At 39.9% G+C, this 13,157-nt stretch overlaps 1 protein-coding gene across 2 annotated transcripts in view; it reads right to left on the reverse strand.

Annotated features, from left to right (window-relative positions):
• Positions 1–13,157, reverse strand: part of DOCK8 (dedicator of cytokinesis 8) — an 83,989-nt gene that overhangs the window by 70,052 nt on the left and 780 nt on the right. The window lies entirely within an intron of this gene.

Raw genomic sequence — 13,157 nt, forward strand, 5'->3', positions numbered from 1 at the left:
CTAACCAGAATCTCCCTTGGTGCAACTTGAAGCCATAATGATTTATCAAAGGCTACGATTTATCAAAGGGCAGTCACGTGAAACCTTTTAATACTTTTCTGTGATGGCTTACTGGCCTCAGTAAGGCTTTTGATAGTGTGCTTCAAAGCATTCCTATAAGCAAAATAAAAAGATAATGTCTTGATGGAGTCATCATAGCTAGCTGCTTATCTTCTTAAAAAAAACCCACCAACCCTTATTCAAGTTGTGGTCATTCACAGTTTAGAAGATTGTGAAGAGATTTCAAACAGTGTATGCTGTAAACGAGCAAAGTAATTTGTTTTCATCCTTGTTCCAATCTACTGTCTTATTTACAGCACTGATGGTGGTAATAATGAATACAATGAGTAAATCTGAGTTCACATCAGACTGGAATAAGTTGTGCAAAACAAGACTAGCACTTAGTATGATCTCATAAACAGTCTGAAACCAGCACAGTTACACACAGTCAAAAGAAACACAAAACTCTGAACTTAGGAATAAAACACATCAAACATAGAAATGCAAAAAGGGAAATGAACTGTATAAGTAAACAACCCCACTGCAGAAGACACTCTGAGAAAGAAGACCAAGACACATACTAACAGAATGCCCTACATGCAGAAAAAGGTAAGTTATTTCTATTTTTTCAGCCAATGACAGTGCTAAAGCTGATCCATACTGTAAGAATGCAGCAGAGGAAGAAGCAATTACACTGAAAAACCTGCCAAAGAAAACAGTGAGAATGTTAAATAGTTTGTGAAGGGTGACGAGAAAAGATTGAAAGAAGTGGATGTGTTCAGTACAAAAGAGTTGACTGAGGAGTGAGACCGCAGATGTCCTCAACTACATGGAAGATGGCATAAAGAAAACAGTGGCCATAAAGAAAACAGTGAGCAACTTATATCCATAAAGGGGAGAAGCAATCTTCTTATAGTAAAAAACTATATAATAAGTAACTGGGAAAAATGCTCTCACTTAAAAGGCAGTGGGACACTTGAGGTTATAGACAGCGTGGTCTACAACCCTGAACAACCAGCAGAGCTGCATCTGGGCAATTGTTTCCCTTCAGATCAGAGATGGGATCCAGTAGTGCTAACATCTCTATAGACAGCTCACTTTGGTACCTTTTTTTTTTTTTTTTTTAAGGACAAAAAAGAATCATCAGCTGAAAAGTGAAAGTATAAATTCTGGGGAGTGTTTTTCACAGAAGTCACTGCTGTATTCACAGTTGGTCAGTATTGCTGTGGTGTGTTGTAAGATAGTGTAAATCCAGGAAAAACAGAAGACTGCAGACTAAAGCTCTCCAAGATTCTTTACATCACTGGTCGCTCCATAGCACTGAAAGAAAGTAACATCAATTGGACTTCGTTCCTTCACTGCGCATCAATGCGATCAGCCTGAATGATGATGCAGAACTCCTCTGGTGTAAATCCTGAAGAAGCTGGAGCTCACCAGAGTTCCTGACCCATCCAAACAGGACAGCAGGGTAGCCAAAAAAAAAAAAAAAAAAAAAAAGAAAAGAAGCCAACACTGGTGCTACTGTGCTCAAGAACCTTGTCCCATCAGCAGATATGATCCCCCAGCAGTTCTCATGAACTTCTGACAGAAAGTTGAGACACGCATTTCACAAATGCTCTCCAATGTGAAGTACACAATTTGCATAACATATTAAATCAAGACTGAAATTGAAGTGACCACGGACCACATCTGTAGGTTTTTTAAATTGAATTTAATTTGTAGGTCAAGTTCTGAGATGCATTGCAAGGCAGAGTTTATTGCAGGCTTGGAGACCTGACAATTCGGGTTACAGTTTGGGCTCAACAAGGTATAGGTAAGGAAGATAAAACAGCCATCTATTCTGTCTCTCTAATGTATGTTAACATCCATGGTTGAGCACCAAGAGGTTCAGTAATTAAAATGGTACGAATGTACATAATGCAAGGACCTAGTTCTGTGGTTTCACCTACAGAATTCTGCTGAACAGTGTAGTTCTTTGAAATCTGCTTAAAAGCAAGGACAATAGGAATTTCTGTCATATGGGTATCATGAAAACTTAAGCACAACTAGAGCTTTATAGAGAAAACAGAAGGAGAATAGCTTTGAAGATCATCTACTAATTTGAAAAGCAGAACTTCACAGGAAGAAAAAAAGATCTTAAAGGTATGCTTCACACATCTACTGATCCAGTTATCCAAATGAAATTAAAAGTTATGCAGTAGATGGAGGTATCGAGTGTAAATTTAGACAATCTCTTCCAGAAGACACTGAGGAACAGTGAGTTGTCCTCTTCAAGAGACACCTACATAATGACAGTAAGAAAAGATGAAAACGAAATGGAAAGAGATTATAAGAACCATCTCCAAGGACAGTGAAACGCTCAGATTTAAATGCATATAGTTGAGAAAATCTTGTAGTGAAATAGTGAAAACTTAGGCTTGACAGGTAAAATACTCAGTCTTGGCTACCCTGAGGAATCATCCCTTCCAACTGACACTGACACAGAACATTCTCCAGTAGCTCTTGTTCTTTTTCTGAGTTCTTAATCATAGAATCATAGAATCATCAAGTTTGGAAAAGACCTCTAAGATCATGTAGTCCAACCACCCACCCATCACCAATAGTTCCCACTATACCGTATCCCTCAGCACAACATCTAAACGTTTATTGAACATCTCCAGGGATGGTGACTCTACCACCTCCCTGGGCAGCCCGTTCCAGCACCCAACAACTCTATCAGAGAATTATTTCCTAATGCCCAACCTGAATCTCCCCTGGTGCTACTTGTGGCCATCCCCTCCACTCCTATTGCTAGTTACATGGTAGAAGAGGCTAACTCCTACCTCACCACAGTCTCTCTTCCAGCAGCTGAGCCTCCATTTCTGCAGATGGGATAATCGCAGTTCTTTCAACCCCTCCTCACAATACTTGTGCTCTAGACCCTTTGCCAGCTTCACTGCCCTTCTCTGAAAACAGGGCTTCAATGTCTTTCATGCAGTGGCCCGAAACTGAGCATAGTATTTGAGATGTAGCCTCACCAGTGCTGAGTACAGAGGGATGAGCACTTCTTTATTCCTGCTGGCAATGCTATTCCTGATATCTGGATGCCACTGGCCTTCTTGGCCACCTGGGCACACTGCTGGCTCATGGTTAGTTGAGCATCAACAACACCCCCAGGTTCATTTCCTCTACAGTCTTCCAGCCACTCTGCCCCAAGCCTGTAGCATTGCCTGGAGTTGTTGTGGCCGAAGTGCAGGACCTGGCACTTGGTCTTGTTGAACTTCATCTCACTGGCCTCAACCTCGTGATTCAGCCTGTTCAGATCCCTCTGTAGGGCCTTCCTATCCCCAGGCAGATCAACACTTTCTCCCAACTTGGTGTAATCTGCAAACGTAGTGTGCACTCAGTGCCCTTATCCAGGTCATCAATAAAGATATGAAACAGGATAGGTACCAGTACTGACCCCTGGGGAACACCACTCATGACTGGTCATCAGATGAACTAACACCCTTTGGGCCTGGCCAACCAGACTTTACCCAGTTCTTTACCCAGCAAACAGTGTACCTGTGCAAGCCACAGGCTGCCAGCTTCTCCAGGAGAATACTGTAAGCAACAGTGTCAAAGGCTTTGGTGAAGTCTAAGTAGACTACATCAACAGCCTTTCCCTTATCCACCAGGCAGGTCACTCAGTCATAGAAGGAGATCAGGTTGGTCAAGCAGGACTTGCCTTCTATGTGACTTCTCTAGTTACTACTGAAAAACAACCAAAAATTCTGGAAGAGAAAAAGCTGTAACTACCTACACCCAACCTCCACTCCCACATACAAACACACAGCTTTGGGCAACAATCCAGATACTTAGCAAGTATGGGAATATTGCTTAGAAGTTCTTCTCTTGCTATCAGTGGAACTGCCTGTTTTTCTTCTGATGTTCTAATTAGTCCTCAAGGAGGCAGAACTCAGCCTTATTACTGCTCACAGCAGTGGTTGATCTGAACTAGCAGCTATTTCCCTGGCAGCTCAGGGGCAGCTCCTTGTACATCCTCCAGCACACATTTGCCTAAGGGGTCTACCACATTAAGAGTCTGTATCAACTGGGGCAGAAACGATCCTATTCAAGATGTCGAAACGTAACCACAGTCTTCTCAAAGGAGACGGTGCAGGAGTAAAGAAGTCTAGAAGAATTATACTCTCAGCTTGTTACATATGAAAACAGGCAAGAGGTTAATTTTTATTTTTGTCCCAGGTCATGTGTGCCATTCACTAGGTAAACATTTTTCACTGCAGCTCAGTTTTGCTGCTTCTGACTCAGGAAGAAACATAAGCATACAATAAGTAACCAACCAAAACTCTAATCCCAGCAGTAGAAGAAAAGGACATCCATCCGTGTAAAGAAACAGAAGGTTTAGGATTTGGTACTGATGATCTATGCTTTAATGTGCTTTTTAGTCACTATTCTCCACAGATAAAATGCATATGAGAAGACTGTGCCTTGCTTGCTGGTTGGTTCTCATAATAGAAGTGTTTGCAGGTGTAATGATTCTTGCATATTGGTACTTACAGCAAAGAAACTATGAAATTGATCACATAAGATTAATGTAAAGTCTATGGGAGTATGACACTGGAGTTTATACATCAATACAAAGATTCTAATGAATATTTCAGATGCTAACAGAAGATAAATACCTGAAAACAATATATTTTTTAAATTGTTCTGCCCACTAAGTTAAAATCAAACAGCATTCAACATTGTGTATACAGATCTTTCATACAGATTGATCTCTGTTTATCTAAGGATAATGCTATGTGGTAGCTCAGAGCATTTGCTGTGTGCTCACACTGAATCCTCCTCATACATTCATTTCAGCTGAGATGGTTGAAGAAAAGGCATCTAAAAAACATGCCCTGAGCTCTGCAGAAGATACTATACTCCGCGGCTAGGGCTGAACTCTTTATTAAATTGTTTATTGCTTGCTAGGCAGTTTAAAATGCTTCCAAAATCTTGGATCACTTATCACTATTATCACTATTATCACTAGAGCTATTTCAAAACCATTAGTGATCATACACACCTGCTTTTACATTGTGGCTGAAATGTCACAGAAGGGCTTCAATGTGTCCTCTGGATTTTTATTTCTTCTGCACTACTCTACCACATCAAATGAAAAGAATATGGCACAAATGCAAGGATTTATCTTTCAGCTCACACTTTTCACCTGAGCTTCACAAGGACTTCATCACAAAAATGCAACTGTAATGCTGATCATTTGGAAAATTCACATCAAGTTTAACAGTAAACAAGCTTCGTTTCCACTTTCTTCCTAATCAACAATTATTAACATAAGTGAAAGAAGGTCAGATCTTAAGAATAATAAAAAAGAGTAAGTGTTATTCATGGGGAATTTTTCTTTTTGCTATTTGGTTGGTTACTTTATGATTTTTTTTTTAAATCAAGGTGAAGGTTTTTTATTTTTAGCAAGAAGAAAATGTGCATTTTGTGTATTTCATGACTAACACCAATGAAATCCATAATATATTCATAGATGGGTCTTTAGCACTGTAATAATGACAACATTTCACAAGTCAGAGGAGGAGATAATTAAATGACACAGAACTGGAAAAAAAAAAAAAAAAAAAAAAGCATTTGAGTTAATACTTTGCTCCCCCACTTCCTAAGCACACAGACTTGTAGAGTTTGTGTGTGATATTTCTGTGGTTCACCTTTAATTTGTTTCATAGTGGAAACAGTAAAGCCCTGCTGCGATGCTACTGATGACATTGTGTAAGGCTTAAGTTGATATGGGCAGACTGGCATTTTCAACTTCTGCCCTTGAGACCAGACACTTGGAATATGATGCTAGGTTCTGTTGTAGCTGTAAGGTTTTTATGACTCAGTACGGATGGGTTGCCCATAACACTGTAGATTATCTAATTTCTGCTTCACAGTTATGTCTGAAGAACAGTGACTGATACATGAGCTGCCTGTTGGGAAAACACATGTAGATGTACAAACCTTGCCCCCCCCAGAGATTGCGCACGAGACCAATCACAAAAAGAAGACGTTTGTGCTTTCCTGGTTATTTCTCAGAATGATATTTTTTCTTCACAGTTTTAAATCTATGGTTAAAAAAAAAAAATAATGGATTTCTTACTAGGACAGTATACCTAAAAAATACTGGCACACAATTTCAAGTATATGAAGATGTCATTTTTTGTCATTTTCAGAAGAGAGAAGTGGGACTTCGAAGGGAGCCAGAACAATAACTAAGATAGACACAACAGATCTTCCGCTCATGCTGATAGAAATGAAAAAGTCCAAAATTTTGCACTTAACAAAGTTGTTGAAAGAATTTTTTTCTTTTTTTGGTCTCTGCTGGCTATTAGTAGAGGTACAAATGCTACAGAAATGACACTATACACCTTCACACACACATATTAGGACGATGCAAGCTATTTGCTATCACGAATTATAACTCCATTTCACTTCTTGATTCATCTATAAAATCCCAAGCTTGGAAAAAGATTACATTTTACTCCAACAGCATTCAGGACATGAGGTTTTGTTACTGTAATGATCGTAAATTTCAACTCATGTGACAACTGAAATAAATTACTTCACCTAATCCAATCAGTTTGACTTCAGGGAAATAAACATTACTACAAACTCCAGGTGTACTGTCTTATAAGAAGCCACGAAGATGGTGAAGGGCCTGGAGCATCTCTCCTATGAGGAAAGGCTGAGTGAACTGGGTCTGTTCAGCCTTGAGAAAAGGAGACTGAGAGGGGACCTGATCCAGGTCTATAAATATTTAAGGTGTGGGGGGCAGAATGGCGAGGCCGGACTCTTTTCAGTGGTGAGTGGAGACAGGACAAGGGGAAACGGCTGGAAACTGCAGCATAGGAAGTTCTGCACAAATGTGCACAAGAACTTCTTTACAGTGAGGTGACGGAGCACTGGAACAGGCTGCCCAGGGAGGTGGTGGAGTCTCCTTCTCTGGAGATGTTCAAGACCTGCCTGGACGCCTACCTGTGCGACCTGCTGTAGGGAACCTGCTTTGGCAGGGGGTTGGACTTGATGATCTCTGGAGGTCCCTTCCAACCCCTACAATTCTGTGATTCTGTGATTATTATTGGAGTTAGGAAACTGTGTGACTCATCACATGCAAGTATTACTTTACAGAAGTCAAAAGGAAAAAACATTTGGATATTTTTAATGATTTCTGCCCAACAACTGGTTGAGGCCTGGACCTGTTCTGCGGTAACTACATCCTTGATGCTAAACAGTTAGGACAGCTATGCTATCAGCTGAGCATTTTTCACAGCCCACACTTTTTGCTACAGCTGCAAACAACAGTACAATTTGGTTTGTGTTTCTCAAAATTTAAAAAAAAAAAAAAAAAAGTCAGAATAGACAACTTTGCTGGACTATGCTCATAAGTAGTGATTTTTAATGACCACAAAGCAGAAGAGGGTATAACATATAACATTAAATATTTCTTCCTTGCTGGTTTTTACCTCCTATCTGAAAATGAAAAATACCCGAGAGGATAAAACAAGGAATGTACACGTGGGACCTGGTGGGCATAAATAAGTTTCTCAACCCCAACTTCATTTTTCTTGTGTAGGAATTTCATTTCTTTTTCTACATTACAAAAGCAGAGCCTCATCACAGTTTGCACAGTTTGCAGTGTAGAGCTCCCAGTTCTTCCAATTTTAAGTCTGAGAGGGACATACGATTTTAGAAATGCATTTTAAAATGCATCTTAAAGTCTATTTCCCACTCACCAGTTATCTTCCAGAGACAAACCACAACCCACAGTATTCTAATCATGTAGCAGGGATTATGATGTCTGGCTCTCATGACTGCACAGATTTAAGCACAGTACGACAACAGCCTTCAACAACTACTGTAGAAAATAGATGGCTACATTTTAAACATAATTTGAGTACCCAGTCAGATGTAAAGATTAGCTTCCTGCCAACAACAGCTGTCTGCAACATCTGTCTCAACGGTAAGACTATTCCGCTTGTTTCTACAGAGGCTGTTTGCTAATAAAGAGCACATTTACATGATGGAGCTCACTTTTCCCATACTTGTAATCTAAACCCTTGTCTGGATGGGCCTGTATTTGGTATCAGCCAAAGTCCTTCTGTCACCTCAATTGTAAAACGGGGGACATCCAAAAAAAGCAATCATAAAACATAGGATAAACAATGCAAACCAAAAGTAAATCACTATAAACAGACATCAGCATCATCAAAAAAACAGTAAAAGGATATTTCATTATTCTTTCTTTTCCTCTTTCTAAGAGTTAGTTTTAGGCAAAAAAATGTATTTTGCAGTTTTCTGTAAGAAAGGTCTATGCATTTTGATTTTTGTGATAGGCAGTGTGATGTCACATCTATTAAGAGAGTCCTGAATAATCTTGCCTTTGAAATATGAACATACTCAGAAAGATCTAGCTCAACACTATGAACCAATATCCTATGGCATACCCTTGATGTATAAAGTTGCTTGCTTCCTAAACTCATTCCTGTAATTGACTTGCAACCCACCTCCAGAGGACGAGTGAATATTCATCTTGAGGATTCACACAGTTTTACACGGACACACACAGTTTTGCACACTGATTGCTTTTCATTAAATCTGTGCTTGCACAAAATACAATAGCATGCAACCTCAGTCTGGTCTATGAAAAGACCCGTTTACAGGAATTTGAGAAAAAACATTATAGCAATGTTTCTCTTTCCATGAAGCCATCTCTCTTTCTTGGAATGAAGTAACAGTGTTTTCAAATATCTGTTAAGTCCAGTGCTAATGAAGTATGTGTTGGATGAGCAGACAGGGAGCTGGATCAAAAACTGGCTGGACAGCCAGACCCAGAGAATGCATACTGGCCTCAAGCTAGCTGGAGGCTAGCTAAACAGCACTGTACCCCAATGGTCAGTGCCAGATCCAATCCTATTTATTGTCCTCATTAGTGATCCATGCAATGGGCAGAATGTACCCTCAGCAAGTTTGCAGCAGACACAAAACTGGGAGGAGTGGCTTGCTCTGGCATACTGTAGACTCTGCGTCTTGCTGCTATCCATCTGAAGAGACCAGGATGGATGGCCGAAGTGGGCTAAGAGAAATCCCTCTAAGTTCAACAAGGAGAACTCCAGAGTCCTGTTTGTGGGAAGGATCAGCCCCAGGCACCAGGACAGGCTGAGGGGAATCAAGCTGGAAAGCTGGTCTGTGGAACAGGGCCTGAGGATCCTAGTGGAAACCAAACTGAATGCGAGTTAGCAACATGCCCTTGCATCAAAGAAGGCTAGCGGTATGATGGACCATATTAGACAAAGTATCTCCATCAGGTCAAAAGTGCTCCTTCACTGTGTCAAGTGCTGTGCTCACCAGTGCAAGGGAGATGTGGGCACTCTGAAGAGCATCCAACAGAGGGCTGCCAAGATGAGGAAAGGACTGGAGCATCTTTTCTGCGAGGAAAGACTGAGAGAGCTGGGACTGTTCAGCTTTCAGAAGAGGAGGCTCCAGGGGATCTTACAAACATCCATAAGTGCCTGAGGGGAGGATGCAGAGAGGTTGTAGCCAGGCTCTGTTAGTGATGCCCAGCACTAGGACAAGAGGCAGAGGATACATGTTGGAACACAGGAGTTTCCATGTAAATGTCAGAAATGTGACTGAGCACTGGCACAGGTTCTCCAGAGAGGTCATGGAGTCTCTCTCTTTGGAAATATACATTGTCCTGGACATGGCCCTGGGCACCCTGCTCTGGGTGTCCCTGCCTGAGGTGAGAATTGGGCCAGATGGACACAGAGGTCCCTGCCAACCTCAGCTCTGTGGCTCTAAGAAAAAATTAGGAAGATACTCTGAGCAGATAATGCACAGTCCCCGTAAGCTGGAAAGAGGATAAACCTACTCTGGCAATTGGGAAAAAAAATAGAACATAGGTTGAATTCAGCTGAAAAACTGGATATAATACTTAACGGAAGATGTAATTATATCTCTCAAAGAAAACTGCCCAAAGATTTTTGACAGCCAAATTAAAAGGTTCTTAAATGAAACTGCATGCAAGATTAAGATACTAACCTGTTCTTTATGCTCTCTGCACAAGCAAGTCAGAGTAATTTTTTCTTAAGGATATTAAAAAAAAAATAAAAAATCAGCTTCACATGTAACTTTAAAGAAGAAAACTGGCCATTTAATATAAACTAACAGGTTGATACATGTAAATCATAGAACTTTTAGACATCCCATTTTTTTTTTTACCCTTAATTTTCTATTAGTAGTTAACTTTCTCTGCACAAAACACGATAACACATCTATTTCACATATGCAATATATAAAAAGTAGTGCTGCTACAGAAATTACCAATTAGAATTTTCTAGCTTCTCTTAAAAGCTACACTGCACTGTGTATCTATGGTATAGATCTAGCCCAATCCAGACAGACTACTATTTGATTATTTGCACGTACTGTTTTGCATATAAGTTTGAAAAGTCTTATTAACTTGAGTTATCCCTACTCAGATTCCCAGGGTGCAACTCATTTAACTAAAAGAGGATTCAGACAATTTCATCAAGTGTGTCTTCCCTTGTGATCTTCCTTCCTGAATTAGACTGGCTCAGCAAAAATGATTTTTAATACTACCAATGTCTTGACACTACTAACGATGTCTAATCTAGACTTAGATAGTGTCTCAGCAGTCATATTTGATTTAATATACCAAACAGCATTTAAAAGGTGGCAGTAGTTACATAGCAAACACTCTAACAGACAGCTATTTTTATTAAGATTTCTATCATGACTAGCTTTATGCAAAAAACTGACATGGAGAATTTACCACATCTTTTAAAAAGTATGTCTTTATACACACCACATAATCCTGTTGTAGATGCAAGATAGAGAAGGACTGAGATTCTCTCTGCAGCTGGTTTAATACATTTAAAACAAAACAAACCAGAAGCATCTTGGCCTATGTAATGAAGTTTGGAAAACCACTCCAAGTAATTAGCATTTCATTATATCTATTTAATAAGAGTTAATTTAAATTCAATCAAGCGATATATGCCTCATCCCCATAAAGAAATGGCACTGAAAATAGATCTGCTACCAGAGGAGGTTGGAAACGGCCTCTTCTTCCACAGAAACTAGGATGAACTTCCCCACATCCCCTGGTGATTCCTCAGCACAATGGATACCTACAGCATTCTGAGAGCCCCCTAAGACTGCATGCTAAGGAAGAGCTTTCTTCCTCTTCCTTTGTCCTGCACAGGAATCCATTTGGAAAGACAGTACAGCTTAGTGAAGTCTTAGGCTTGATTTCAAATAAAGTATAAAGTTGTACAGGAATATATTTTCTGATGTAATAGAAATGAACGCTACATGCACTGGATGCTTTCTGAAGTCCTGCTCAGTTCTTAGCCCCTTACTCCAGGTAATACACAGGTCAGTTGTCAGCATGCTGCCTAAAATCAGGGACACCAATTTGAATGCTTGCTCCTTAATTTCTGCATAAAAGATGAACATCATGATATGTAAAAGTTATCCCATTAAAACAGCAGGAACTACTCATACATACATGCATTAAGAACATATGTGCAAGTCCTTGCAGGATTAAAAAAGGCAGGAAGCAACAGGTTGGGGCAGCAAACATGGGTGGAAGGGCAAATAAAATGACAGAAAGACGTGGTTATGTGAGCAGGTAGCATACACAGCTCACAAATCTGATTATATTTTAAGACCTGATTGTAAAGTTTGCCCTTGCTTTAAACAAATATGATGCTTGTCATAGCTCCTTCCTGAAGCATTTGCAGCCCCAGTGCATCATCAAGAACTCACTAACTTTAAATCACGACACCTGAGCACTCATACAACATTCCAGATTATGTCACTGCTAAGTTTTTACTGAACATTGGTTAGCACAGTTTGTCATGCCTTTAATGAACATGCCATGCTCACCTTATGTGAGGAGCACAGAGGCAGTGAAGAACCAGTACAGAGCCTAAAACTCAACTGGTCCTCATTAAAAGAAGCATACAGTCAATTCACCAGCAAGAGAAATGAGTGAGAGTTCAGCTTGAATGTGTATTTTTAGTGGAGAGTATAATGCAGTCTGTGTAACAACTCCTGTAAACGATGCTTTGTCAGTAATGACCAACTTTCATTAAGAGCTCTATTTTGAAGAACTAAGTTCAGGAACTAAAGAAAGAGGAAGAAAAATTCATAGCTGCAGAACAGCCTTTTGTGTACAGTTAAGTAAATTAAGACATTGACCAAATATTCCTTCCCCACACAAGTTTTTTTTTAAATTAAAAAAAAAAAAAAAAAGATGAAATATTACTCTACTGGTAGTAGAACAAACTGTGCATGGATTGTGCAAAAACAACATGATCCTCCTGAAGAAACAGGGACGATGCTCTGCTAGCATACATGTATCATCCCTCCCAAAGTATAAAAGAGAATATTCTTACTTGCAAAATAAATAGGCTGGTTGTTCAGCAGAGCCACATCCAGAACATTAATGTAATACAGAAACATTTGGTTTACTACAAAAAATATGGAACGCTCCACTATCCAATCAGAGGAAATAAAAATAAAGCCATAACTGTCCAATTTCAAAACAGTTTCTAATAGTAAATCTCTGTGTGCCAGATTAATTGGCACTGTTGCACTAATTTGTAAGGCTTCAGTTGTACAGACGAACCATCGCCACAGATGGGAGAAGCTGCCAGAAAGCTGACCCTAAAAATAGGAAGATAAAAAATAACCCAAACTCTCTGAATATCAGCCAGTTATGCACTTTATTCAAGCAAGGCCTCAGTTTACGAGGAATCACGGGAGGACTCAGCAGCAAACTGCTCATCTCATGGCCTTGCAGTATGATATCTCACTCTTGCGAACATTCACCACAAATTTAAAATGAATCCTCAGGGGAAATGGAAAGGTATGCTGATATGCACTCTGCCATGGGAAACGCGTATGGCAGTGGAGCTAATTTTATCCTCTGCAGCTGAAAACCCCATGTCTTCCAACAGATTGCTGGGGAGGTGGAGTTTCTGTGCATACTTTTCTCTCTGAGGTTGGCCTCTTCCTCAGTTTATATTACCATTATGCTGTTTGCTTTCTTACGTGTCAGC

Source organism: Tympanuchus pallidicinctus, unplaced genomic scaffold, assembly GCF_026119805.1.
Source record: "Tympanuchus pallidicinctus isolate F22 unplaced genomic scaffold, pur_lepc_1.0 scaffold4, whole genome shotgun sequence".
Taxonomy (NCBI): domain Eukaryota; kingdom Metazoa; phylum Chordata; class Aves; order Galliformes; family Phasianidae; genus Tympanuchus; species Tympanuchus pallidicinctus.